The sequence below is a fragment of the Perca fluviatilis genome, chromosome 3 (assembly GCF_010015445.1).
Source record: "Perca fluviatilis chromosome 3, GENO_Pfluv_1.0, whole genome shotgun sequence".
In the NCBI taxonomy this organism is placed as follows: Eukaryota; Metazoa; Chordata; class Actinopteri; order Perciformes; family Percidae; genus Perca; species Perca fluviatilis.
Genome location: NC_053114.1, coordinates 3188123 through 3201599, shown reverse-complemented (window position 1 = coordinate 3201599; position 13477 = coordinate 3188123). Strand labels below are relative to the sequence as shown.

Genomic DNA, 13477 nt, shown 5'->3' with positions numbered 1-13477 from the left:
GCACCAGAAAGTATCTTGTGCGCACCAGACAGTATCTGGGACTTTTTTCTTGTGCGCATGAGATACTTTCTGGTGCACACAAGAAAAAAATCATTTCCCATGTCCCTTAGGGGCTCCGTACAATGTGTATCCAAACCTATCATGACTATTATGTGACATGGCCCTGTGTCAAACTTTGTAATGCACAGACAGACTACAGAACTCTATGTATATATATTTCCATGATGTAAGCCACCCCGAGGAGGTGCTGGGTGCCCTGAGAGGATTCTACTCCGAAGGCCTCTTCACAGACATCGCCCTGCAGTGCTCCTCGGGCCAGTTCCTGCACTGCCACAAGGTGGCGCTCTGTGCACACAGCTCATACTTCAGGGTCATGTTCACTGCCTACATGAGGGAGAGGACCGACAGCCTCGTCAGGGATGCACGAGTATGTGAGAGAAAGGTAGGGCTCATCGTAGATTGATTATGCCAATTAAAGACACCCAAGCACTCATATTCCATGCCCCCACAGCCATCTGCAGGCAATCAGCATTGACCCACCCTGTGCATCTGCATCAACCTAATCAAGGACCAGTCCGGTTTGCCTTGACTCATCGGGTAAGCAATACTACAGTAAATATTGAAGGACGACACTAATGGCTGACTAAAAAGCACTTAGGGCAATGTTAAATGTATGAATAAGAAATATGAAATCAACAGCATCGACATAGACATGGAGTTTACCGGTTCATATTGTGGCTTACAGCGTCCTGAACACCTTGTTGGCATTCAGTTGGTAGACACAGTGCAAATTTAATGGTTTTCATGTGGACAACCTTGGTTCATGATCCGTGTTGCTCATCTTTTGCAAACATCTGCTGAGCTGTACCGGCTTTTAGGCAGACAGTGATCCGTGTTGCTCATCTTTGCAAACATCTGCTGAGCTGTACCGGCCTTTAGGCAGACAATGAAGCCCTGCCAGCTCCGTGACCCCTGACCCCCCTGTAAGAGAGTCGGGAGGAGGAACGGGAGAAAAGATTCTTCAAGGGATCAATAAATTATCACAAAATCCTTTGAAAGTGTAGCCAGAGTCTTGTGTTCTGCGTGACCAGATGGTAATAGGGGACATGAGTCATGAAGATGGAGGGCTGCAAGTACATTTTCTTCCATATTGTCCCCCACAATTAAATTATCGTTAAATACCCCTTAATGGATTTCAGCAGTACTTGGGGAATAATAGTTCTTACAACTTGCAGAGGTTTCAAAAGATATTGGGACATTGTTGATATTGTGCCAATTTCCTAACCTGACCACTGACCACTAAAATGACCACTGTGTTTCAGTAATTACTGTATTACTTACTATTGTAATGTCAAAACAAAATGATACACTTACCTAGCTTTGCCCTTACTATCCATTCGTTATGAAGTGTCAATAGTGCCACCTATAACTGGAAATGAATTGCCTGTCGTCACCTGTGCCTTAATTTTTTTTCTACATTTACTGACAGATACTTTATAAAACAAACTGTGAATGTGGGTCATACTATAAGATACTATCACTATCCAAAATATTTGATTATCAAAAGAAAGCTTGTGTGTCATGTCATGTGTCAAAGTGTCATGTCATGGCAACATCACAGTCTTCATTTGTGGTACAGGTAGACGATTACAGGTATCAGATTGTGTCCTATAGGCAGGCCCGGATTATCCATATGGGCACTTGGACCAGTGCCGAGGGGCACCAACCATTCACAACCAGTGGGGGGGCACCACATGACACAAGCTTTAACAATATTTTCCGTAAATTGTTATATTATTCACTTGAAATTGTTGAAAGACCATACATTACTCGTTTATGAACACTAATTTCACAATAATAATAATAATAATAATAATAATAATAATAATAATAAATTATAAATAAATCAATATTACATGACCACTATCACTACCCTCTCCAATCTGTCAGAGTTGAGTTGCTCCACAGGTACCCGCAAATGTATCATTTGGGGGATGGGGGGGGGGGGTTAACAATAATCAAAAGTGGCCAGTTTAACCCCCCAAAAATGTTATCATAATGATGAATGTAAAATATTAACTGTTATAAAAAATGATAAGTGATTGGCTTTCTTGATTAAATGTAATGGGCAAGCAAAGACATTTTTTTTTCACACATACCCCCCCCCCCCCCACCTCTGGGTGAGACTTGGTTGCACCCAACCCTTCTCAGTGTTGCGCTTCCTGAGTTTATTCAGTAAGCAGAGAAGTGTAAAAGACCGGTCCACAGTCTGCTCTTCTTTTCCTAGAACTTGTATTTCTTTCAGAGGACTTTATGCAATAAATCCATATTCTTCGATCTAATAGTGATAGTCTGTTTTCCATATCTTATTCATTTTAGGTCATTGTATTGTCGTTAGCTGTGATGCTAAAGCAGTTTTAGCTTTCCTATGATGCTTTTGAAAGTTTTTGAACAATCAGAGGAGTTGCTTTCAGGGCCTGTGAAATAAAGTCGGAAAAATACACATTTGACTGACCCACAATGCTGCAATATATAGTATTGATTTTGGCTTTTTGAATTGATAGACATTTTGAATTGAGACATTTGAAAGTGCTCACTGCTCATATGCCGACATGTATGTAGTTAGACAAGTTAGTAAATTACATCTGAGAAATCCCCTTGATTATGTCTAATATTTTTGCCAGGAGGACAGCACGAGTAAAGGGGGTGGTGGACGGGGGGGGAGGGCTTTGAGGTATAGTGCCCAGGAGCACCACATTGTCTTAATACGGGCCTGCCTATAGGTACTCTAAATGGTCAATGGGCTGCACTTATATAGAGCTTTCCTACCTTAATGGACGAAACGCTTAAAGGAGAAATCCGGCGCAAAATGAACTTAGGGGTTAATAACACATGTGTACCGAGTCGACTGTTCTCTGGGATATGTTTTCATACTAATCGAATGTGACCAGTTTTAGCGCAAACAGCAAATTAGCTTATAAACCAACGCCGTGCAACCAGTGACCAGTAACATAGCTCAAGCACGGCGTTCGTCGTTCGACTGGCTCCCAAGATGGCGCCAGCATGTATACGTGAACAGTACTGTTTTTATAAACTATCTTTTTAATAAACTGTCTGTACACTTACAAATTTCTCATTGTAGGGACCCTCATTATGCTACAGTGGAAGTTTGGTGCTATTTTGAGCCTTGTTAGTGGTGTAGAAATAGCGATTTCTTTTTACTTTACCAGTGCCCCGACGACTAGCTTTATAAGCTAATTAGCAGTTTGCGCTAAAACTGGTCACATTCGATTAGCATGAAAACATATCCCAGAGAACGGTCGACTCGGTACACGTGTTATTAACCCCTAGGTTCATTTTGCGCCGGATTTCTCCTTTAACAATTGGTCATTACCATTCACCCATTACCCCGTAGTGAAGGGCAGCTCTACCTCTTTTTAAAGAGTAACATCCGCTGGAAATCTTGTCTTCTGTTGACCTCCAGTGGTCACTTTTCACCTTGCTGCAGGGTCAGCAACTAAAATTGGTTGCACCCCGACTACTTTGGGCATAACCTAATTAGTTTGGACCATAGACATAGATAAGTCATAAAAATAAGTTATAAATAATAAAGTCATAACCAGACCCAAAAGATAAGTGTTGATTTTTTAACAGTTTTCAGCAGTGATCCAAAATGAAATTCTGCTGAATTTAGCTGCATGTTTTTTTTGTTGTTGCTTGTAATGTGATAGACACTATTAATTTAGGATAAAAAAAAATATATATATAAAATTGTTTCAAATCTTCGGAAAATCTGCTGAGGTGTCGTCAAAATTCTGCGGGCACTGATTATGTGTGGGCCTGGTCATAAGTAAAGCAAGTGGCCAATCAGTGATCAAAGATCGAGTTCCTTTGATATGGCTACCATGCACATAGTAAACTTGATCAATATTGAAATATCATATCAGGTCTCTACTGCATTACTGTGTGGCAAAATGGCATGTAATTAAAGAAAAAATGATGCAGTGTGGCAGAAAACTGCCGTTTTACCACCAGGGAGTACAATTCTGTGACATTTTGTGATTTACACTTACTTATTTATTTGTTAGTGTTATTATCTGTTATAATTTATCTCTGGGCTGCAACCGCTTTTATTTTAGTAATGCTAAATGTAAAAGATACTGAAGTTATGGCTATGAAAAGATGAGGGAGGATGGAGAGTTGGTGGTTAATTTTTGATTAAGAAAGCACATTTTTTATTTGTTTGACAGGGTTTGTTGTTTGTTTTTGTTTGTTCTTTATTTAGGACTTTTTCTTGACGTTATTTTTGATTTCGGTGATTGTAATTCTTCTCTGAAAATGGTCCAATAAAGGGACTTTGAAAACCAAAAACCTCTCCTCTCCTCTCCTCTCAGTCTGCCGGTGGTGGAAGTGGAGGTCTTGGCAGGCTTGCTAGACTACATCTACTCCTCCAGACTCACCATAACCCAGCTAAATGTGGAGAGCTTGCTGAAGACCGCTGACCTGCTGCAGTTCGGAGCGGTGAAGAGGGCCTGCGAGGCCTTCCTGGTCCGCCTGCTGGATGTGGACAACTGCCTCGGCATGCTGGCGTTCTCCAAGCTCCACGCGATGATTTTTAAAAGGAAATTTTACACATTAACAAATATGCTCGGGCGGTTATCAAGGTATTATGGTATACCAGGGTATTTACAAATCTTGAAAGTATGATTTTCAAAACCATCATATATACAGACGCTCCTCTTTCTATTACACTCATACAGAGATGCTGTATCGAGACAGGGTTTCCACCAGTGTATTGTAAGCCCGGCGGCCTGCCAGGCCAAAGTTGACTCCCTGCCAGTGTTAAAGTTCTCATATTATGCTCATTTTCAGGTTCATAATTGTATTTAGAGGTTATCAGAATAGGTTTACATGGTTTAATTTTCAAAAAACACTATTTTTGTTGCAGCTCCTCTTTTCACCCTGTGTGTTGAGCTCTCTGTTTTAGCTACAGAGTGAGACATCTCACTTCTGTTCTATCTTTGTTGGGAGTCACACATGCTCAGTAGCTAGATAAGGACTAGTGTTAATTTTGTCACCTATTTTTAATTTAGTCTTAGTCTTAGTCTTGTGCCAAAAAATTTTGTTAGTCAAGTTTTAGTCGACTAAAAGTCTCATCATTTTAGTCAAGTTTTAGTCAAAAGAGAACTCAAGGTATCTTAGTCAAGTTTTAGACGACTAAAAGTCTCGCCATTTTAGTCAAGTTTTAGTCAAAACATTTTAGTCTTTTTTTAAATAAATTATTTCTGATAACCATTTCAGACAAATAGTTATAAAAATAAATAAATGCTATATATATATATATATATATATATATATATATATAAGTTATATAAATATTGAGCCTCTTCCTTAACAACAAAAACAACCACTGCATGAGGAAAGGATATTTTACAATAAAAGAAATGCAGCACGAAACTGGCGAGGCGTATTTCAAGTGAACGCAACATGTGTTGTTTTTCAGACAACGGCAGCTGCAGACTGTCGTACGTCTCGTGTTGGAAATAGAGACAAACCTTTACACCGTTTAGCTGTCAGCATTTTAACTGTGTTAAATCCAACTGCTAGCTAACGGTAGGCTAACGTTACCTGCTGCCAAGTGTAGTGTTAACTAGCGCCCCGTGCAGCGATGTTTCGGTTGACTCTAACATCCGATTAGGAGCATCAGAGAGAAGCGCAGGCTATTCGGTCCGGTAGATAACGGTCGTTAGGGCACCTGTTGGTGCCGTAGCACCGGGTCTCAGTAACAGCTGAATATTCTATCTCATGATGAAAAAGTAGACGATTGTAGATGAAAATGAAGAGAGATTTTATCTTAGTTTTTATTTTATGCCAAACATTTTAGTCTCGTCTTTTTTCGTCAACAATAATGCATGTTAATTTAGTCTTAGTCAGCGTTTTTGGACATTGGCGCAGTCTCGTCATAGTCTCGTCTTAGTCATGGAAAAAAAGGTCGTTGACGAACATATTTAGTCTTGTCTCGTCTGACGAAATTAACACTAGTAAGGACTACTAGCCAGTCAGAAGCAGAGTATGAGGGCGTGCCCTGACAGTAGCTAAGTAAGGACTACTAGCCAGTCAGAAGCAGAGTATGAGGGGGTGCCCTGACAGTACCTAGGTAAGGACTACTAGCCAGTCAGAAGCAGAGTATGAGGGCGTGCCCTGACAGTACCTAGGTAAGGACTACTAGCCAGTCAGAAGCAGAGCATGAGGGCGTGCCACGCTAGCAGCTAGGTGAGCATTAGAATGTGTGTTCCAAAGTGACGCACATTTGTCTCTGAAGTAAAGGCAAAACAAAATGGAACTCATTTTCTACAGGTGCTGGTCATATAATTAGAATATCATAAAAAAGTTGATTTATGTCAATAATTCCATTCAAAAAGTGAAATTTGTATACTATATTCATTCATTACACACAGACTGATATATTTCAAATGTTTCTTTTAATTGTGATGATTATGACTGACAACCAATGAAAATCCCAAATTCAGTATTGTGTTAGTAATTCAGTATTCAGTTTTGGCACTGTGTGCAGGTGCCAAGTCCTGTTGGAAAATTAAATCTGCATCTCCATAAAGTTGGTCAGCAGCAGGAAGCATGAAGTGCTCTAAAACTTCCTGGTAGACGGCTGCGTTGACCTTGGACCTCAGAAAACACAGTGGACCAACACCAGCAGATGACATGGCACCCCAAACCATCACTGACTGTGGAAACTTTACACTGGACTTCAAGCAACGTGGATTCTGTGCCTCTCCTCTCTTCCACCAGACTCTGGGACCTTGATTTCCAAGGGAAATGCAAAATTTACTTTCATCAGAGAACATAACTTCGGACCACTCAGCAGCAGTCCAGTCCTTTTTGTCTTTCGCCCAGGCGAGACGCTTCGGACGCTGTGTCTTGTTCAAGAGTGGCTTGACACAAGGAATGCGACAGCTGAAACCCATGGCTTGCATCCGTCTGTGCGTGGTGGTTCTTGAAGCACTGACTCCAGCTGCAGTCCACTCTTTGTGAATCTCCCCCACATCTTTGAATGGGTTTTGTTTCACAATCCTCTCCAGGTGCGGTTATCCCTATTGCTTATACGCTTTTTTCTACCACATCTTTTCCTTCCCTTCACCGGTCTATTAATGTGCTTGGACACAGAGCTCTGTGAACAGCCAGCCTCTTCAGCAATGACCTTTTGTGTCTTGCCCTCCTTGTGCAAGGTGTCAATGGTAATCTTTTGGACAGCTGTCAAGTCAGCAGTCTTCCCCATGATTGTGTAGCCGACAGAACTAGACTGAGAGACCATTTAAAGGCCTTTGCAGGTGTTTTGAGTTAATTAGCTGATTGGAGTGTGGCACCAGGTGTCTTCAATATTGAACCTTTTCACAATATTCTAATTTTCTGAGATACTGAATTTGGGGTTTTCATTAGTTGTCAGCTATAATCATCAAAATTAAAAGAAATAAACACTTGACATATATCAGTCTGTGTGGAATGAATGTATACATTATACAAGTTTCACTTTTTAAATGGAATTACTGAAATAAATCAACTTTTTAATGATATTCTAATTATATGACCAGCACCTGTATATCATTCAAACATAAAGGACAGATCCGTTTTTCCTCTTCTACATTAACATATCGTCCTGTTTCAATAGTCAATTTGCATATGTTGTTAGACCAAAGACCAAGAATATGTTTATCCCAGAGAAATATTTTCCTTGTCAACCTATTTGCGTCCATGTCTAATAGACGATTCCATAACTGTGCCATACATATCTTCCAGCGAGCCTCACTCCCATCCCATGTCTCCCACTATCGCCAATGTAGGGGTATATTTATGCACACCCAGAAAATATCTTATGGCACTATTTTGCACTAATTCACAATTAGATATATTCCTAAGTCCTCTAACACCCACAATATAATCAAGTATAGGGCACACACAGGCTTGAAACAATTTAGAATAAGTTTGAAAACTTATATCTTTCAGATTCTTGCTTTTACCAATAATTCCTCCCAAAGCTCTACGTGCTGAATCAGCAAGAACCTTAACACCATTCCTGAAATTCATGTTCATCAATATAAAAACCTAGATATTTATAGGAGTCTACAAAGTTCAGCTTGTGTGACCCAATTTTAAACTCATAAGTGCTGTGAGTAGTTAAAGGTTTTCTAAAGTGAATTATTTCCATTTTCTTTCTATTGATAAACAATCTCCATTTATTACACTAATCATCAATATAGGAGAGCATCCGCTGCAGATTATCTTCAGATGGAGACAGTAGTACTATATCATCTGCGTACAAAAGAATACTTATCATTTCATTTCCACATCTTATCCCACAATTCAATGCTTTAATTTCCTTCGCCAAATCATTTATATAAATTGCAAATAATGTGGGAGACAAAGCATCGCCCTGTTTTACCCCTGATGATGTTGGAAACCAGTTTGTATGGAGTTCATTCAATCTTACACATGCTATGAGCTTGTGATAAACAGACTTCAGTGCCATATACATTTTTCCATTTACCCCATACTCTATAAGCTTATATGCCAACAGATCCCTATTTATCATATCAAAAGCTTTGTGAAAATCGATAAAGCACGAATATGTTGGCTTATTTTCACTTATTCTATTAGTTATAATTGTAGACAATACAAAAATGTGATCTAGGCATGATCTTGACTTACGGAACCCATTTTGTTCTTCCACAAGGAGCTCTTCTTTCTCTAAATACAACATGAGCCTCTCATTAAGTATTGTAGAATACATCTTATAAACTGTGCTCATTAGACTAATCCCTCTATAATTTAAAGGCACCTTTGGATTTTCATTTATCATATACATATTTTTTACTGTATGGTTGCCAAAGTCACTCTGTAAGAGATTCCTAATTAATTTAATTTCAGGAAGGCTCTAACTTTGACCACTTTGCTGCAGGTTTCAGGAAGTGATCAAAGAAGAAGAATTTCTAGAACTGGATCCTAAAAGCCTGAGGACTGTCCTAAAACAGGAGGACCAGGAAGTGGTGGCGGAGGCAGTGGTCAGGTGGTCAGGTGGCCTCTCATGCGAACAAAACATCTCTCCTCCCTGGCACCTTATATTGACCCAAAGAACCTCAGCGATGCCTTGGTGAAAATGTTTACCCTAGCGCCCATGTTCAAACAGGCCTCCATGGGGTTTAATAGGATGAGATCCAGCTCCAAGATGATAGTAGTTGGGGGTTACCATTGGCGCCCTTTGTCTGAGGTTCTGCGCTGGGACCTTCTGAGCGGGGATTGGGTGCAGGGTAAAGACATGCCGGATCACTCCAAGGAGAGCTATGCGGTGACCTTACTGGGCTGTACCATTTATGTGAGCAGGGTTGTTTTTTTTTAGGCTCTGAGTTTCCTGGCATGACTGCAGTGCTGGAAGAAGTGTTAGGATTATTTACTCAAAGCTGCTATAATCAATATTTGTATATAACAATAGAAATATTAAATATTAAAATTAAATACTAATAAGATCGACCCCTAATACTAATAAGATTGACCCCGTTCAGAATGTTACATATGATATTTTTGTAGCTAGTCTAAGATGGAGCTTATAGCAACTACTTTACTGGTCATAGGTTTGCATGTACAATTTGAATCTTCAAAGTAACTGAAGCTGTCATATTAATGTAATCAAGTAAAAAAATATAATTTCTCTCTGAAATGTAATGGAGTAATAGTATGACATAGCATAAAATTTAAAATACTCAAGTACAGGTACTTCAGAATTGTTCTGAGGTATGTCTTTGATTAAATGTACCACCATCGCATTACTGATCAAATTATTGAACACAAAAGCTACCGCTCTTTCCATCATGGCAATACTGTTTGACATTTGGTTTAAAATGTATCTAATACTAATCATAACCCCCCTGCAGGTACTACCACTGTTCTGTGGCCTGTTGTGGCTGTGTGTATGTCATGGGAGGCTACAGAGGAGCTTCAGCAATTCCGCGGACTGAACTGTTTGATCCACTGAAAAGGAGGTGGATGGCTGTAGCTGATATGGTGCATGGTTTTTCATCTCTATGCTGTTTGTTTCATTGTAATCCAGGTATCACATGAGCATTTCTTTGTCAAAAGTATCACAACCAAGATCATACAACATTTGAAACTGGTGAATGAATTATGTGGTTCAGAAGGTTTCAGGACAAACCCACAATACCACAATTGATAAGACTTGACTTTCAATGAATGATGGGTGCCAAATATTCAGACTGTCCTCACTCAAAAAACGACCATATAGGTTGATTGTGCAAGCAACTTATAATCCATATTTACGTTTCTTATTAGGCGGCGGCCTCTAGTAGCCATAGTTGTAATTATGGGAGAAAAGGCGGACGTGAAGTGACAAATGCCACATAAGGAGGCAGGTCGGGGTGGTGGACGGGTTGAACAAACACAGGACGTTCACTAAGGAGACTTGTGTCCCGTGTTAAAAGCAAAAATCAACGATCACTTTTTTAAAATAACTTACTGTTATGGACCCGATTCTGTGATGTAGTTACGTCCGTGACAATCCCTGATGATTTCCTAACCCTAAGTATTTTTGTTGCCTAAACTTAGCTAGTTCAATTTCACAACCGTAAGTACGTGTTTAAAACGGTGACTGTTACGTTAGATCGAATGGTCATGTTATTTTAGTGTTACGGTCATGTGTTTAAAATGGCCGCCGTGCGGCCGAATTATGCTGTTAAATAGAATGGTTATATATGTCATTTTTGGGAGTCATTGGCAGTCGACCTATTCTATCGTTTAGGTATGAGGACGTGTTGCAAATATTCCATGTGAATGCCACAATAGAATTTGTGCAAAGAAGTTAACATCAATGAACAGTTAATTCATAATTTCGGGAAACATGCTTAAATATATGCTTTTAATTGCAGAGAAGTAGAAGAGAAGATCAATACCACTCTCCGTGTTTACAGGTGTAGGGAACGCCTCTGCGGCAGTGTGAAACAACATCTACGTAGCAGGCGGTAATTATGGCTTCAAGTGCAGCTGCAGCTACAACAAGATCCAGAGTTACAAGGTGAACATCGACCAGTGGAGTATCCTAACCACTTGCCCCCATCCAGGTATTTCTAATATCAGATCTAATCATTAAATAACCAACATCTCAGGGATACTAAATAATTAGTTAAACAAAAAAGAAATTACAGTAAATCTGCTTCTGATTGTGCATGCAGAAAGACTTAGCTGTTTCCAATTTAGCCTTTTAAACTCAACATGTAAATAGGTAGAAATGCCTGGTTTGAACCCCAGATATTGTCATGTCGTTGCTCCCAGCAGAGTACGGGATGTGCCTAGTGTCTTTGAACAGCAGCCTGTACCTGGTAGGGGGCCAGACCACCCTCGCTGATCGCTTCGACGCAGACACAGAAGAATGGATCCCGCTTGCCATGATGAAGGAGGGGAGGATAGAGTGCGGGGCGGTGGCCATGCTGGGCTGTGTGTACGTCACTGGGGGCTATTCCTGCTCTAAAAGGACCTACCTGCAGAGCGTAGAAAAATATGACCCTCACACAGATACATGGGACATAGTCGGAGATCTGACAGAAGCAGCATGCTTGCATGGCTGTATCTGTGTTTATAAGGACACGTAGTGTGGAAAGACTGGCAAGTCAAAGATGCATCATCACCTTCTTGATTGTAGTGCCAATAGGGTGAACTGGTTGAATAGCTCCCAGATAGGCAGTGATGTACCACCTGGTTTGAGTTGTATTAGTTCAATCAGGAGAGACTTAATTTAATGAATCTGAATGAAAAAGCGAGAGCTCACTGAGATCATGGCAAAATCGGGTTAGTTTAACTGAAAGAGGGAATGACCAGAGTCAGCTGATAACAGATTCAGGCCGATTAGGAGGGAGAGAGAGAGAGAGAGAGAGAGAGAGAGAGAGAGAGAGAGAAAATATGAAGCATAGAAGTCTTCCTGAATTAACTTGCGCTGAGCTTCATTAGCTTCAATATGTGGTTTTCTCAGGGTCTGTCTCCTGAACTGCCTCCATCAAACCAGCAGGGGAAGCTGGAAAACAAACTGGAAAAGGTAATGTTCAGTGCTCATGTACATTTAATTATTTTCGGGGTTAAAGCAACAAAGAAAATAAAGTTTACATTTGAAGTTGACTTTTTTTGCAGTCTGAATATAAAACCTACCATACCAGCACCTCAAAAGCTCACTAATTATTGCAGGAAGTCACAGTCACCAAGCAATGGTTCGACATATGACTACCTAAACAAAAGAGTTATAACCTGTTAATTAGTGAGCTTTAGGGGCTCTGGTAGGCGGCTTTTGTTACATTTTGTGCTAGCTGTTTCACCCTTTTCCATTATTTGTGGTAAGCTAACTATCTCCTGGTTGTAGCTTTCCCAAAATGGCCAACTATTCCTTTAGGTCTTAATTAGTAGAGTGGCCCTATAGAATCGACAAAGTATGGTAGCTCAGCAGCGGCGGCGCCAGGGAGGGGGTAGGGTGTGCTGTAGCTACCCCTAGGTTTGGCATAGCACCCCCAAGAAATTGCTGTGGTTGATTTATAAATAAATAAAAAATCGTTAATGTGTAAATAGTATAATTTATATTTGGAAAATGAATAAATACATTAATAAAACAAACCGATTATTGTTAGGCTAAAAAAACGCAGGTGATCGTATTCGGCCAAAGGGTGCAGGGTGCAGCACACATTGAACTTTTGACCTTACTTCCGCAGTAACGTTTTCACACAGAAGAAGAAGAGCTCAATATTTGGAGCCGTTAGGATTAGAGAAGTGAGTCTAACGCTAGCAATGGATAGATTTTTACTCCCTCAACGTCAAGGTGTGGAGACTTTATGAAAATCTGTAAATGAGACTGAGAGATATGGTGAACCTGTCACCAACCGGAATGAAGAAAAGCAGCCGGAGGAAGATGAGCTGACCGCGGCCGTGATAGCTGCAGAGGATGCTTAACATCACCCTGCTGTACATGACATTAGACCAGGGGACCGCACAGCCAGGCCACAGTGGGTGAGTCAGCTGATAGGGGTCCATATAAGAACTTTACTCTTATCTCTGTCTCGTAGAAGAACATTACAGTAATAAACATGTGTTTTACAGAAATGTGAATAAATGGATCACCGAATCTAAAGTTATACAGCGCACTGGACATCGGTTTATTTTTAGCCCAGAAAACATGTTCGTCCTCCGTGGCTTATTTAGATATATTAAGTCAATATCACTACAGTATTTTGACCATACGTGCAAATGTGAAAACTGTGAGGATACGTGCACGTGTGTTTTTATGTGTGTGCTTGGCTATGGGTGGTGTATTTGGCCTGCTGCATTAATCTTCTGAGCCAATGTATGAGAGATGCAGTAATGATTGTTTGAACCCGGCTTGTTGGCTGGTATTTGAAATATGTTTGGTGGGCTAATCAGA

General features: G+C 40.3%; 1 pseudogene; it reads left to right on the top strand.

Moving 5' to 3' along the window:
- Window positions 1–205: 205 nt before the first annotated feature.
- Window positions 206–11941, top strand: LOC120555904 (annotated as a pseudogene).
- The last annotated feature ends 1536 nt before the right edge of the window (window positions 11942–13477 follow it).